Source organism: Adiantum capillus-veneris, chromosome 30 (assembly GCF_014529385.1).
Source record: "Adiantum capillus-veneris isolate H3 chromosome 30, ASM1452938v2, whole genome shotgun sequence".
Lineage (NCBI taxonomy): Eukaryota > Viridiplantae > Streptophyta > Polypodiopsida > Polypodiales > Pteridaceae > Adiantum > Adiantum capillus-veneris.
Genome location: NC_140960.1, coordinates 58,314,940 through 58,327,869, shown reverse-complemented (window position 1 = coordinate 58,327,869; position 12,930 = coordinate 58,314,940). Strand labels below are relative to the sequence as shown.

General features: G+C 43.1%; 1 protein-coding gene across 4 annotated transcripts in view; it reads right to left on the bottom strand.

Annotated features, from left to right (window-relative positions):
• LOC147418023 (uncharacterized) overlaps positions 1-12,930 on the bottom strand; it is a 65,545-nt gene that overhangs the window by 18,266 nt on the left and 34,349 nt on the right. The gene's annotated exons all lie outside the window — the stretch shown is intronic.

The window sequence follows — 12,930 nt, the reverse complement described above, 5'->3', positions numbered from 1 at the left end:
ATGTAGAACACAAAAGTCTGCTCTCTGCATTTATTGAACCTTGGAACAGAGGAAGCACTAGATTTAACCTGAGAGTTTTAAGTATGATCTATGTACATTGCACCTGATGACATAAAATACAGATATAAAGGAAAGGAAGAGCTTCTCCACACATCCTCAGTAAAACCAAGTCAAAATCGAAAACAGTTTCCGCTTTGGTAGATTTGCCACAATTGATGGTATCCAATTAAAGTAAGTAGCACCAACAACTTCTTTTTATAAGCCCTTGTCACATACGCATTGCACTCGAGCCACATGGACAAGCTACTACTTCATGTTAGCATCAGTCTTAGTTAGAGATCTAGCCTGGCACTTTGTAGGCCTCTAGAAGGACGTGCATGATCAAGCAGGTCATAGTCCACACCCTCACTCGCACAGTGCATTACTTAAGCATATAGGCATATGAACAGTCACTTAAGTCATTTATTAATAAGTGACTTTGACATGACATTTATAAAAAGTTGGTAGGGCACATGGCTAAAAAAACTATAAAAAAGTCACTTGGCCAAAACTTAGTATGTGCAAGGGCATCTAGCGTCCACAACACTGTTGGGTTAAAGGCCCAAATGACCCCTTCAATGTATATTTTTAAAGGTTACTAACCTTTGGCCAGTGTGAACTTGGCCACTAACTTAAAAATGGTCCTATACTTTAATAAAGGGAATGAGAGAGCCCAATACATACTCTCACTTATTCCCCCCTACTACATCGTGCGCTCTCTCTCTCTCTCTCTCTCTCTCTCTCTCTCTCTCTCTCTCTCTGTGCTACTTCGATCCCTAGCGCCCCACTTCTGCATATCAGTGCCTCCTCTCCAAAGCACAAGTCCTGCACATCTCCTCGTGCTCTGTCACTTGCACACATTGCTGCGTACTCATCAACTCGTATCAGAGCAAAATAATGGTTTGCTTCCAAACCTGCAAACACTGATTTTCAGCCAAGGAGGTCAACTTTCACGCGAAATTTTGCAATTTTATCGCCAAAGGACTTGTCCCCGGACACTAGAGGGCTCCCGGCTAGTCAAATTGACCTTAAACAAGCTGAAATTAGGTCAAAATCAGCAAATTACAGTTTATGACAGAAAAATACAGGTTTTGCAAATCATGTATTAAGGTGTGGGAACATCTTTACTAGGTCCCCGCTACCCAAAAACAAAGAAATTCCCGAAAAACGGGTCCCAAAACAAGTGTTTTCAGCAAATTTCATATTTATACAGGTTTTTGCAAGTGCATTTTTTATGCGTCTACATTGGGGAAAGTGCAAATTGATGCAATTTATGCACATTTGACAAGTTTTGGCTATGCATGACCATTTGTAGCTCAATTTTCTGCAATTTGATGCTACAAATTGGAGCTTTTGCTCATACATGCTTCTAAAGGCTGTGCATTAGCCTTATGTATGTCCTGTGAGGCTAAAAACAACTAAAATTGTATAAATTCACTCGCTGAAATTTCCTGCGCATAAATTTCAGAAATTGTTTTTTGTGCCTAAATTGACCCATTTTGCCTCAAATTGCTCTTGTGACCATTTGGAGCTATAGTGCACACTTCTGTGAGGTTACACTCCGGTTTTGGTGCATTTTGCCCAAAAATTCAACGTATTAACCCTCGGATGTGAAGAATCTCTTCGAGATTAGGAGGTTCGATGGAACAGGTTTCGACCTTTGAAAAGACAGGATCGAGGGAATCCTATTTCTTCAAGATTGTGAAGGGGTACTTGAACAGGTAAAGCCACAGAATATGTAGGATGAAGCATGGGTTAGCCTGAACACGAAGGCAGTTACATACATCAAAATGGCCATGACCGATGAGACACTCATCGATTTGAAAGGTCTCACAAATGCTTTTGATGTGTGGGAGAAGTTAAAGGTAATGTATGAGAATACAACGCCTGTCAACCAAGTACATTTGATGTGAAAACTTGTTGGCATGCAGCTAGATGAGTCCAAGAGCGCTGCAGAGCACTTGTCGTTGTTCACAGGTACTTTGTCGCAGTTACAGGATTCACGTTTGCCTCTTTTTTATGATAAGCTGAAAGCTATCTTCTTGCTTATAACCTTACCCGATTCATGGGAAACATTGGTGGTTTCACTGTCGAATAACCCCAATTTGACCTTTGATGGTGTTAGGGGTTCTATCTTGAATGAGGAAATCAAGAGGATAGCAGGCGGAGAGGGAGGCAGCTCTGCCAACATGGTTAGAGGCAGGACAGAGAAGAAGAATGTCTATGCACAAAGGAGTAAGAGTAAGAGTAAAGAAAGGGGAAATGCCAGCAAAGGCAAGGGTGATATAACTTGCTATCAGTGTGGCAGGAAAGGTCACAAGAAACCCGATTGCAGGTACTACAAAGCCGAGTTAGAACAGAAAAAGAATGGCGGAGACAAAAAGAAAGAGAAGAAGGAAGTCAAGACAGATGCACAGGATAGCTCAAAGGACAAAGAGAAGGCCAATGTGGCTTCTAGTGTTGTGATTGAGGAGCTGTCAGATGTAGAGGACATCTTGTGTGCCACTTTGTCAGATGATGATGCTTATGACCTTGATGCCTCTCTTAATGTTCATTCACAGGACATGCTGATCACTAAGAGTGATCTTATTGATGCTTTGTTGACTATCAATGATGCATTATCCCAGACTTGGATAGTTGATTCCGGTGCTTCATTTCATGTGACTCATATCAAAGAGTGTTTCTCTACTTTTGATGCAGGCAAGCATGGCCATGTATACCTTGGAAACAATCATGCATGTTCCATTGAGGGTATTTGCACAGTGCATCTCTCCATAGATGGCACAAACGAGCTTGTCTTGCATGATGTTAGATATGTGCCGGGAATCAAGAAGAGTCTGCTTTCTGTTGGTCAGATGGATATGCATGGTTACAGCATCTTGTTTGAGAGAGGATCATGGAAAATGACTAAAGGCTCAAGGCTGATTGTAAAGGGCACAAAGAAAGGGACACTTTACTGCATGCATGGAAAGGCCACGTTGGGCAAGTTTATTGTGTTGGCTGAAGTTAACTCTCACATGGAGTTATGGCACAAGAGGCTTGGCCAATGAGCCAAAAGGGCCTTTCTAAGCTTTGTACTTTGAACAAGCTTGATGCTAAAGGCACAAAGCTGACTTTTGTAATGAATGTCAATATGGCAAGCAAGTAAAGCATTCTTATTACTCCGGTGTCTCTCGTAAATCTTGTGTGCTTGATCTTGTATATTCTGATGTACGTAGCATGCCTACTAAGTCTATGGGAGGTGCATGCTATTTTGTCTCCTTTGTTGATGATCATTCTAGGAAAATTTGGGTTTATTTGCTTAAATCTAAGGATGAAGCCTTTGCTGCCTTTAAGAAATTTCATGCATTTGTGACCACCCAAACAGGTAGAAAGCTGAAATGCTTGCGTACGGACAATGGGGGGGAGTTCACAAGTGCTAAATTTAACAAATTTTGTGAAAATTTGGGCATTAAGAGGAAGCTTTTTGTGCCATACAGCCCCTCTTCTAATGGTGTGGCTGAAAGATTCAATAGGACACTTTGTGAGAGGGTGAGATGCATACTGTCCACAGCTAATCTCTGTCATGGATTTTAGGGAGAAGCTTTGAAAACTGCAATGCATATATGCAATCGATCCCCTCACATGTCTTTGAAAGGTGACATCCCTGAAGAGGTTTGGCCTGGCAAGCCTCTTCATATGATCACTTACGCATTTTTGGTTGCGAAGCTTTTGTGTATATTAGACCTGAGTTGAGGAGCAAACTAGATGCCAAGTCCATTAAAGGCCTTTTCATGGGATATGGTGAAGAAGGCAAAAGGGGTTACAAGATTTAGTTACCTCAGCTCAAAAGGGTTGTGCGCAGCCGGGATGTTGTTTTTAATGAGGCAAGGCTGCTTCAAAACTATTGTGCCTCAAAGCATGACCATAAAAAGGTCAAATTTCAGCATGACCAGCCACCTGTTAGGCCTATTCTTGACTCAAGGATGCACCACATATGGCTGAAAATGTAGATGATCCAGTGGTGTTTGAGACAGAAGATGTTGGGCAGCAAATTGAGGCTCCTGAAGGGCATTTGAAGCCACGAAACAATGCTGAAAATGATGTACAGCAGCCCATTGTTGATGATTTTATCATGCCACCTGATGTAGACCCATTACCGGATAATGTGGATCATTGGGTGAGGCGGTCTACTCGTCCAAGACGGACTGTGAGTAGATATGATCCCTCTTTGCATTACATTATGTTGACAGATGAGGGAGAGCCTCTTACGTATAAAGAGGCAAAGACATGTGAGAACAGCGATAAGCGGGAGCTTGCTATGCAGGAAGAGATTAAAGCTTTGCATGCTAATCATACTTGGGATTTGGTGGAATTGCCCAAAGGAAGGAAGGCTATTCCTAACAAATGGGTGTATAAAATCAAGACAGTTGATGCAAAACCCAAGTATAAGGCAAGGCTTGTTGAAGGGATTTTGTGACTCTGCTATGGTTGGTGATGTGGATACACGGAAATCCACTAGTGGTTATGTCTTTACTCTTGCAGGAGGTGTTGTTTCATGGTGTTCTAGATTGCAAAAGATCGTTGCATTGTCTACTACAGAGGCTGAATATATTTCAGCCACTGAGGCTTCCAAAGAAGCCATTTGGTTAGCAAGTCTATGCAGTGATTTTGGTTTGCCTGACAAGGCACCTATGCTTGGTTGTGATAGGCAGAGTGCCATCTGTCTGGCAAAGAATGCCATGTTTCATGCACGCACAAAGCATATTGATGTGCGGTATCACTTCATTCGAGAAGTGCTTGAGAATGGCCTTATTACATTGGTTAAGGTCCATACATCACAAAATCAAGCAGATGCTCTCACTAAGTGCTTACCCAAAGCACAACATCAGCTATGCATACAGATAGTGGAAGTCACGTAGCCTAAAGGCGCCATTTATGCCTTTAAGTGGGAGGTTTTTGGTTTAAAGGCCCAAATGACCCCTTTAATGTATATTTTTAAAGGTTACTAACCTTTGGCCAATTCACATTGAACTTGGCCACTAACTTAAAAATGGTCCTATACTTTAATAAAGAGAATAAGACAGCCCAATACATACTCTCACTTATTCCCCCTACTGCATCGTGCGTTCTCTCTCTCTCTCTGCTACTTCTATCCCTAGCGCCCCACTTCTGCATATCAGTGCCTCCTCTCCAAAGCACAAGTCCTACACATCTCATCGTGCCTATCACTTGCACACATTGCTGCGTACTCATCAAACATCTCACCACCTAGTGTTTCCATCGCCAGCACCCCAGCATCAACGTTTTTGCATCCGTTCAGCCGAGCATTTTGCATCAGATTAGCATAGCGTTTTTCAAGTAGACCAGCCCTAGCGTTTGCAATTCCTCAGCATCGGAATCAGCCTAGCGTTTTTGCATGAAGCATCAACATTTAGTATTCATCTTTTCAGCATTGTAGCAACATTTGTGCACTCTCTCTCTCTCTCTCTCTCTCTCTCTCTCTCTCTCTCTCTCTCTCTCAATTCTCTAAGTGAAGTAAAGTAGCCTTGTGTTTGTACGAAGTAATAGATCTGAGTTAAAACCCTTCTAGATCTGAGTTAAATTCCTTAAACCCTTCCCCTACACCTGACAGCCCTCCTGAAAGAAATGAGATTACGCTTTTCTGAAAGCATACCAGTCCAATCAAAGGGCAGACAGTAAGATGGCGCTCCCAATTGTCAGAATTTTTTTTTCTCTCTTCAAGTTTAGGTTATGCTATGATGGTGATGCATGAAGCTTTCCATCTTCATTGCTTCACCTAGGTCACAAGGAACACAAAGAATGTATTGTAACAAGTCTCTCTTTATGGGAGAAATCATAATACAAATGCCTATTGGAGGGGGGACCGGCTCCACATAAATCCGGTCCTCAACCGTTGTCATGTTCTCTAACGTAACGTCGTAAGCTTTTCCACACTGGAAAAGATTTCTTAAAAATCAATTCCTTCTTTCTATGGATATCCTTTTGCAACCAATCTTGCCTTGTACTTGGGTTTTTCATCCACGATCTTAATCTTGTACACCCATTTGTTAGGAAGAGCCTTTCTCCCTTTAGGCAATGGCACAATATCCCAGGTATCATCTGCATACAAGGATTTCATTTCCTCTTGCATTGCAAGCTCCCACTTACTGCTTGACTCGCATGACTTAGCCACTTTATTTGTCACGTGACACATCCAACCCTATGTGTCCGTGGACAAGCTACAGCATGATCAGGGTTCAGTCAGTCCAGTTAGTCTAGATTTAGAAGTGATATGGCACTTTTGTGAGTCTATTCGTAGACCGTGCATGTCCAGACACTTAGTGTAGATGCATATCCTCTGGTTGCACACAGCATGATCATAGGCATTCCCATCAGAATCCATCAGATTCCATTATCCAGTGCATTTAGCCTATTTTACCTATTTTTGGCATTTTTCACTTATTAATTTAAATGACTTTCCAACAAAAGTAGGTAGGGCAATTTTGCTAAGAAAATATATAAGCAAACCAAAGCTAGCACTAAATGGCAAAAGAGGCAACAGGAGCCAAGCTCAGCAGGCAACTTCTCAAGCAAGAACTTGATGGATTTTCCTCCGCAAAGACCAACCTTCGCCATAGCCTCCCAATGCATTGGCGTTTTCAGTAAGCAACCTCGCCAGACAACCTCAGCTAGCGTTTCTGCATCAAGGCACCATCGCCAAGAAGATCCCATCAACTACCGTTTTTTATCCCTGCTGCCTCGCATATTTTGCATGCCCAACGTTAGCAGATTTCAGCGTTAGAAGGACCAACAAGACCAGCCCAAAAAGGTAGCAGATTCAGCCCCAGTAAGACCATCAGTTTTCAGCCTTGAAGATCCTCTGTTTTTAGCCTTAAACCTGCAGAATTTCAGCGTCAAAGACCCACAGAAAATAGCCCCCAAATCAGCGTTTTTAGACTAGTCGCAGATTTCAGCCCATAGCGTTTTTGGACAGCAGTAGAAAGATTGCAGATTTCAGCCCTTAGGTCGGTCTCGTCATCACCGTCGTCATCGCCGACATAGCCTAGATTTGCATCAGCCACATGCATCAACATTGTACCACTTTGTGCAATCATAAGTAGACCACTCTCGTCGACGAGAGTGGGGCCTTGGGAGGAGGGTTTTACGTCTCTGGTGTCGTATCTCTCTTCTCTCTATCTCTCAGTCTCATACACTTGCACGCACAGTGTCCATTTACTTTGTTTGTGATCATAGCATTTTCTCATTAAGAATGGAAGGCTCTACCTTCCGTAAGAACAAAAGGAACCTTGAGCACAGTTCGGAGCACTCATCTTGAGCAAAGCGCAAACATTCATTCCGCAACACCTAACATTGGTATCAGAGCTTTGACAGTGTTCTGTATCACTCAAGGAAAGAACCACAAGAATCACAAGAATTTTTTTTTTGCTTGTTGCGGTCGCACGAACCCAAGTTCGCTTGGGCGTGTCGATTCCTAATCATGTTTTTGAAGAGTGAGAGGAATCCCAGGAAAGAAGGGCTTGTCCAGTTGTCTCTTTTCACTCATTGAGAGCGGACCGTGCACTTAGCGGCCGGCCAATCGACATGAGGTGGGAAAAAGCAACCTTGGTGTGAGAGCGGGGTCGCTAAGGGGTGCGCCCCCGCAGAAAGGAGTAGAACTCGGGTGAAGAGAAGATCCTTCTCAAACACGGTTTGCAAGCGAAAGAAAACCTCAAGAACCTCAAGACCCTCAAGAACCCAAGAACCCAAGACCCTCAAGAACCCAAGTTCCTCGTGAACTTAAGAACCAAAGATCATAGTGCATGGTCGTCACCCGAAGCGGAATGGATACTTCGCATATAGGTGATGAGCATGAGAGAGGCGACGAAGAGTTCTCCCCACCAAGAGATTTTTCCAACCCTCCCCTTTCGCCATCTACGCCACGAGTTCTACCAACTTCTATGGAGGCGATGGTCAAGTCGATGTTGGAAATGATGGCACAACAACAAGAAACGAATCGAGTTGAGTTGGCACAACTAGCAAGCAAAGCAGAACAACAGGACGCTAAGGACCGCGAGCGCGACGGAAGAGACGAAAGAATTGCCGCACAACAAGAAGCAAATCGCATTGCTTTAGAACGCGAGCGCCACGAACGAAAAGAAAGAAAAGAACAAAGAAAGGAGGAAGCGGCAGCACGAAGCGCGGCCTTGGAAGCGTGCCGCTCAAAGAGTGGCCTTGGAGATCGAGCGTGAGGCTCAAAGAGAACTACGCACTCAAGAATTGATTCGACAAGTACTTGCCTCGAAATCCGAACCAACCAAAGATCGTGGGAGTTCCTCGAGTGGCGCAAGCCACAATGCAAATTCAACAACCCAGTCACAGAGAAGTTGACTTTCAGTAAGTATGATGGTAAGATGGATGCTACGGTTATTCATTCTTGGTTGCATCAATTTAATGCTTATTTTGCGACAACTAAGAAGACAGGAAATAGCAAAGTTTTGACGGCAGCCATGTACCTTGCCGGTGATGCCATTAATTGGTACCACGCATGGCAAGAGGCACAGTTAGCCGCGCACCTAGAGGAAGCCGACGAACTCACGCCCCTTTCCTTCAATTGGGCTGATTTCCAAGACAAGCTCAAGGCGCGGTTTATGCCACCTCAGTACCTCGCACGATTGAAGGACGATTGGCGCGCTCTCAAGCAAAATGGTATGCCAGTTATGTCTTTTTCTAACGTGTTTTGCAACAAAGAGGCATTCCTTTTTGGGTTAGACAACTATATCAAGTTTGATGTAGAAGTCTTGAACCTAATCGATCTCAACAAGGCAGTAGCGATTGCTCTCGCACAGGAGATGAAGCACAACAAGGGAAAGCCTAAGGAGGACAAGACTTCCACAAGTACCTCGCAGACTTCTTAGAACCCTCAGAACGGTAAGAACGGTAAGAATGGTAACTCTTCTAACCAATCTTCGAACATTTTAGAATTCTTCCAATGGATCTAAGGGTAAGGCTAACACAATTGCTAAACCTAAGCTTACTCCAGATGAAAAGGTAGCACAAGGAATTGTAGGAGGATACATCACGTCGGAAGAGCAAAGCACTTATTCTAAGGAAGGCTGTTGTTTTCATTGTCACATTAAGGGTCACATAAAAAGAACATGTCCTAAGCTTGAATCGAATAAATCTAAAGAATCCATGGAACCCACTTCCTCTGTCAATGCAATTAATGATAACACGAGTATACCCCAAGTTTCTCATGACCCTCCCATTGATGATTCTCTCATTAAATGTTATGGTCATATGACCGGGCAACGTTTTGTCATATTGTTTGACCCAGGTAGTATGCATGATGTGATCAGTCCCTCTCTTGTTGAGAGAGCCCGCCTAGAAGTTAGTCAGAGATCTCCTATCGAGGTCTCTGGCTTTGTTCCCGGTATGGACGCTCTCATCACGAAGGAGTGCCTTGATGTGTTGTTTGCAATTCAACAAGCTGCCTTCACTAGAAGATTTGTTGTCTCTCCTCTCTCAGGATGTGATATGATTTTGGGCATTCGATGGTTTCGTGATGCTAACCCTCTCATTGATTGGGAGGCTAACACTTTCACTCTCAATGCCAAAAGTGATTCTCCCATTGTCATTCATGGAGAGGACATTGTTCATTCTCCATCTCTCATTGCTAATATGCAGGACAAGATTGAACGGCTTCATGAGAAGGAGACTCTCTCGGTCTCTTTTTCTCCAAAGCATGACACCCAGGATTTGCATGATGATAAGCATGATGCTTTGAATGACAATGATTTGCATGATGATTTGAATGACAAAGATAAACATGATGATTTGCATGATCAAGATGTGATTCTCACGAGCATGATGATTTGCATAATCAAGATGTGATTTCTCACAAGCATGATGAGTTGCATAAAGAAGATGTGATTGTTCACAAGGATGATGTGTTAGTTGATGCTTTTTCTAGCGAAGCTAACCTCATTGCAGATTCGATCAATCACGAAGGATCGATCTTGGCTCTCAAGCTTAGGTTCAAAGAACCCTTACAGGAAGTATTATGTGTTCGCATGATTAGTACGCACGCATTGTTCGAGTGTTTCATTCGTGATCGTTTCCTGTATTTTAGTCAGCATCTTTATGTGATCCCTTTTCCTAAGCATGACATATTGTATGTTGAGCACGTTTCTCTCATGGATGAGCACGAATGTATGCGGATTTCTCATGAAAAGTTGAAAAGTATGCATTCAAGGAAGTCACCTTTCCTGTCTCTTCCTTGGCATGAGACAGTTGTAGAAAGAGCACATAAAAGTATGAGCACGAAGCATGGGCATTTCCGTTGTGAATTGCCAAAGTTGATTGCTCCAAATCATAAGAGAAAGATTCGATCTTCTTGTTTGTGTGTATGTGATGAACGGTTTGGCATTCCGTCTATTGGTTCATTTACATTGCATGCAGAGTCTTTAGAGAAGACAAGATTTTTTCCACTCACTTGTCATGGAATGGGTATGTTCATGGTTTTGTGTTGGAAATGGTTTCAGGCATGGAGATTCTTGAGGAAGGAAGAAGCACGACTCTAGACGAAGTTGAAGCATCGAAGGAGCCACAGAAGACTTTGTGTCGCTTTTGGCGCGGCCCAAAGAAGCAAGCATTGCGGACCTTTATGAAGTTCAAGTACCCCACAACCCACACATCAGAGTGGGCTGGCGAAGAGTCCCTTCCAGGATACCGGATGCTATTGGCTATCTCCCTCGACGCCATACAGTTCGGTACCAGTACCTCACTTTGAAAAGGAGGGGATGTCACGTGACACATCCAACCCTATGTGTCCGTGGACAAGCTACAACATGATCAGGGTTTCGTCAGTCCAGTCAGTCTGGATTTAGAAGTAATCTGGCACTTTTGAAAGTCTATTCGTAGACCGTGCATGTCTAGAACACTTAGTGTAGATGCATATCCTCTGGTTGCACACAGCATGATCATAGGCATTCCCATCAGAATCCATCAGATTTCATTAGGGGAATTTTCCAGTACATTTAGCCTATTTTACCTATTTTTGGTATTTTTCACTTATTAATTTAAGTGACTTTCCAACAAAAGTAGGTAGAGCAATTTTGCTAAGAAAATATATAAGCAAACCAAAGCTATCACTAAATGGCAGAAGAGGCAACATGAGCCAAGCTCAGCAGGCAACTTCTCAAGCAAGAACTTGGTGGATTTTCCTCCAAGCAAAGACCAACCCTCGCCATAGCCTCCCAATGCACTGGCGTTTTCAGTAAGCACCCTCGCCAGACAGCCTCAGCTAGCATTTCTGCATCAAGGTACCATCGCCAAGAAGATCCCATCAACTAGCGTTTTTGAAGAAGCCAGCATCTAGCGTTTTTGATCCCTTCAGCTTGGAGTTTTTTGCATGCCCAACGTTAGCAGATTTCAGCATTAGAAGGACCAACAAGACCAACCCAAAAAGGTAGCAGATTCAGCCCCGGTAAGACCATCAGTTTTCAGCCTTGAAGGTCCTCTGTTTTCAGCCCTAAACCTGCACAAATTCAGCGTCAAAGACCCACAGAGAAAAACAGCCCCCAAATCAGTGTTTTTGGACTAGTCGCAAATTTCAGCCTATAGCGTTTTTGGACAGCAGTAGAAAGATTGCAAATTTCAGCCCTTAGGTCGGTCTTGTCGTCACCGTCGTCATCGCCAACATAGCCTAGATTTGCATCAGCCACATGCATCAACATTGTACCACTTTGTGCAATCATAAGTAGACCACTCTCGCCGACGAGAGTGGGGCCTTCGGAGGAGGCTTTTACGTCGTCTCTAGTGTCGTATCTCTCTTCTCTCTATCTCTCAATCTCATACACTTGCACGCACAGTGTCCATTCACTTTGTTTGTGATCATAGCATTCTCACATTAAGAACGGAAGGCTCTACCTTCCATAAGAACAAAAGGAACATTGAGCACAGTTCGGAGCACTCATCTTGAGCAAAGCGCAAACATTCATTCCGCTGCACCTTACATTATAAGTAAGAGATTCACCTTCATCTAACAACATTACATAATGATTACATCTCTGCGGTTGCCTTCTTAAACGAGTTGACCTGCATACCCAATGATCTACATTCTTAGGCAACGGTTCTACATCATGAGGCAACTCATTTTCAGCTCTATCATGTTGCTGAAAATCATCTTCAGCCAGTTCAGGTGGCTGTCCATCCTCACTAGGAGCATCAATATCATGTCCTACCTCTTTTGACTCAAGGTTAACCGGCTGATTATCAATTTCAGCTTGCGGTAATGCATCATGAGGCTCTTTTTCAACATCAATGGGTGGCACGAAAGGCTGCAATCTGACTGTTTTCTTGTCAGAATCAGATTTTCTAGCCTTCTTAAGCAATGTTGCCTCATTGAACACTACATCTCGGCTGCAAATTACCTTTTTAAATTGCGATAACCACACTCTATAGCCCATTTCACCTTCTTCCCCATAACCTAGGAAGACTCCTTTAATGGATTTCATATCAAGCTTTGTTCTCAAGTCATTGTGTACATTAACAAAAGCTTCGCAGCCAAATACTCTCAAATGGTCATAAGAGGCAGGTTTGCCAAACCAAATCTCCTCTGGAATGTCATTTTTTCAGTGTACTATTAGAAAAGTGACTGCAAATATGAACTACAGTTTTTAATGCCTCTTCCCAAAACTCTTGGGAAAGATTAGCGGTGGACAACATGCAATGCACTTTCTCACAAAAAGTACGGTTGTACCTCTCAGCCACACCATTCGAAGATGGATTATAAAAGGCTATCAATTCCCTTTTGATCCCATTATCATCACAAAAACGCTGAAATTCAGCAGATACATATTCTCCTCCATTGTTAAACCTCAGACATTTAAGCTTAGCACTCTTTTGAGT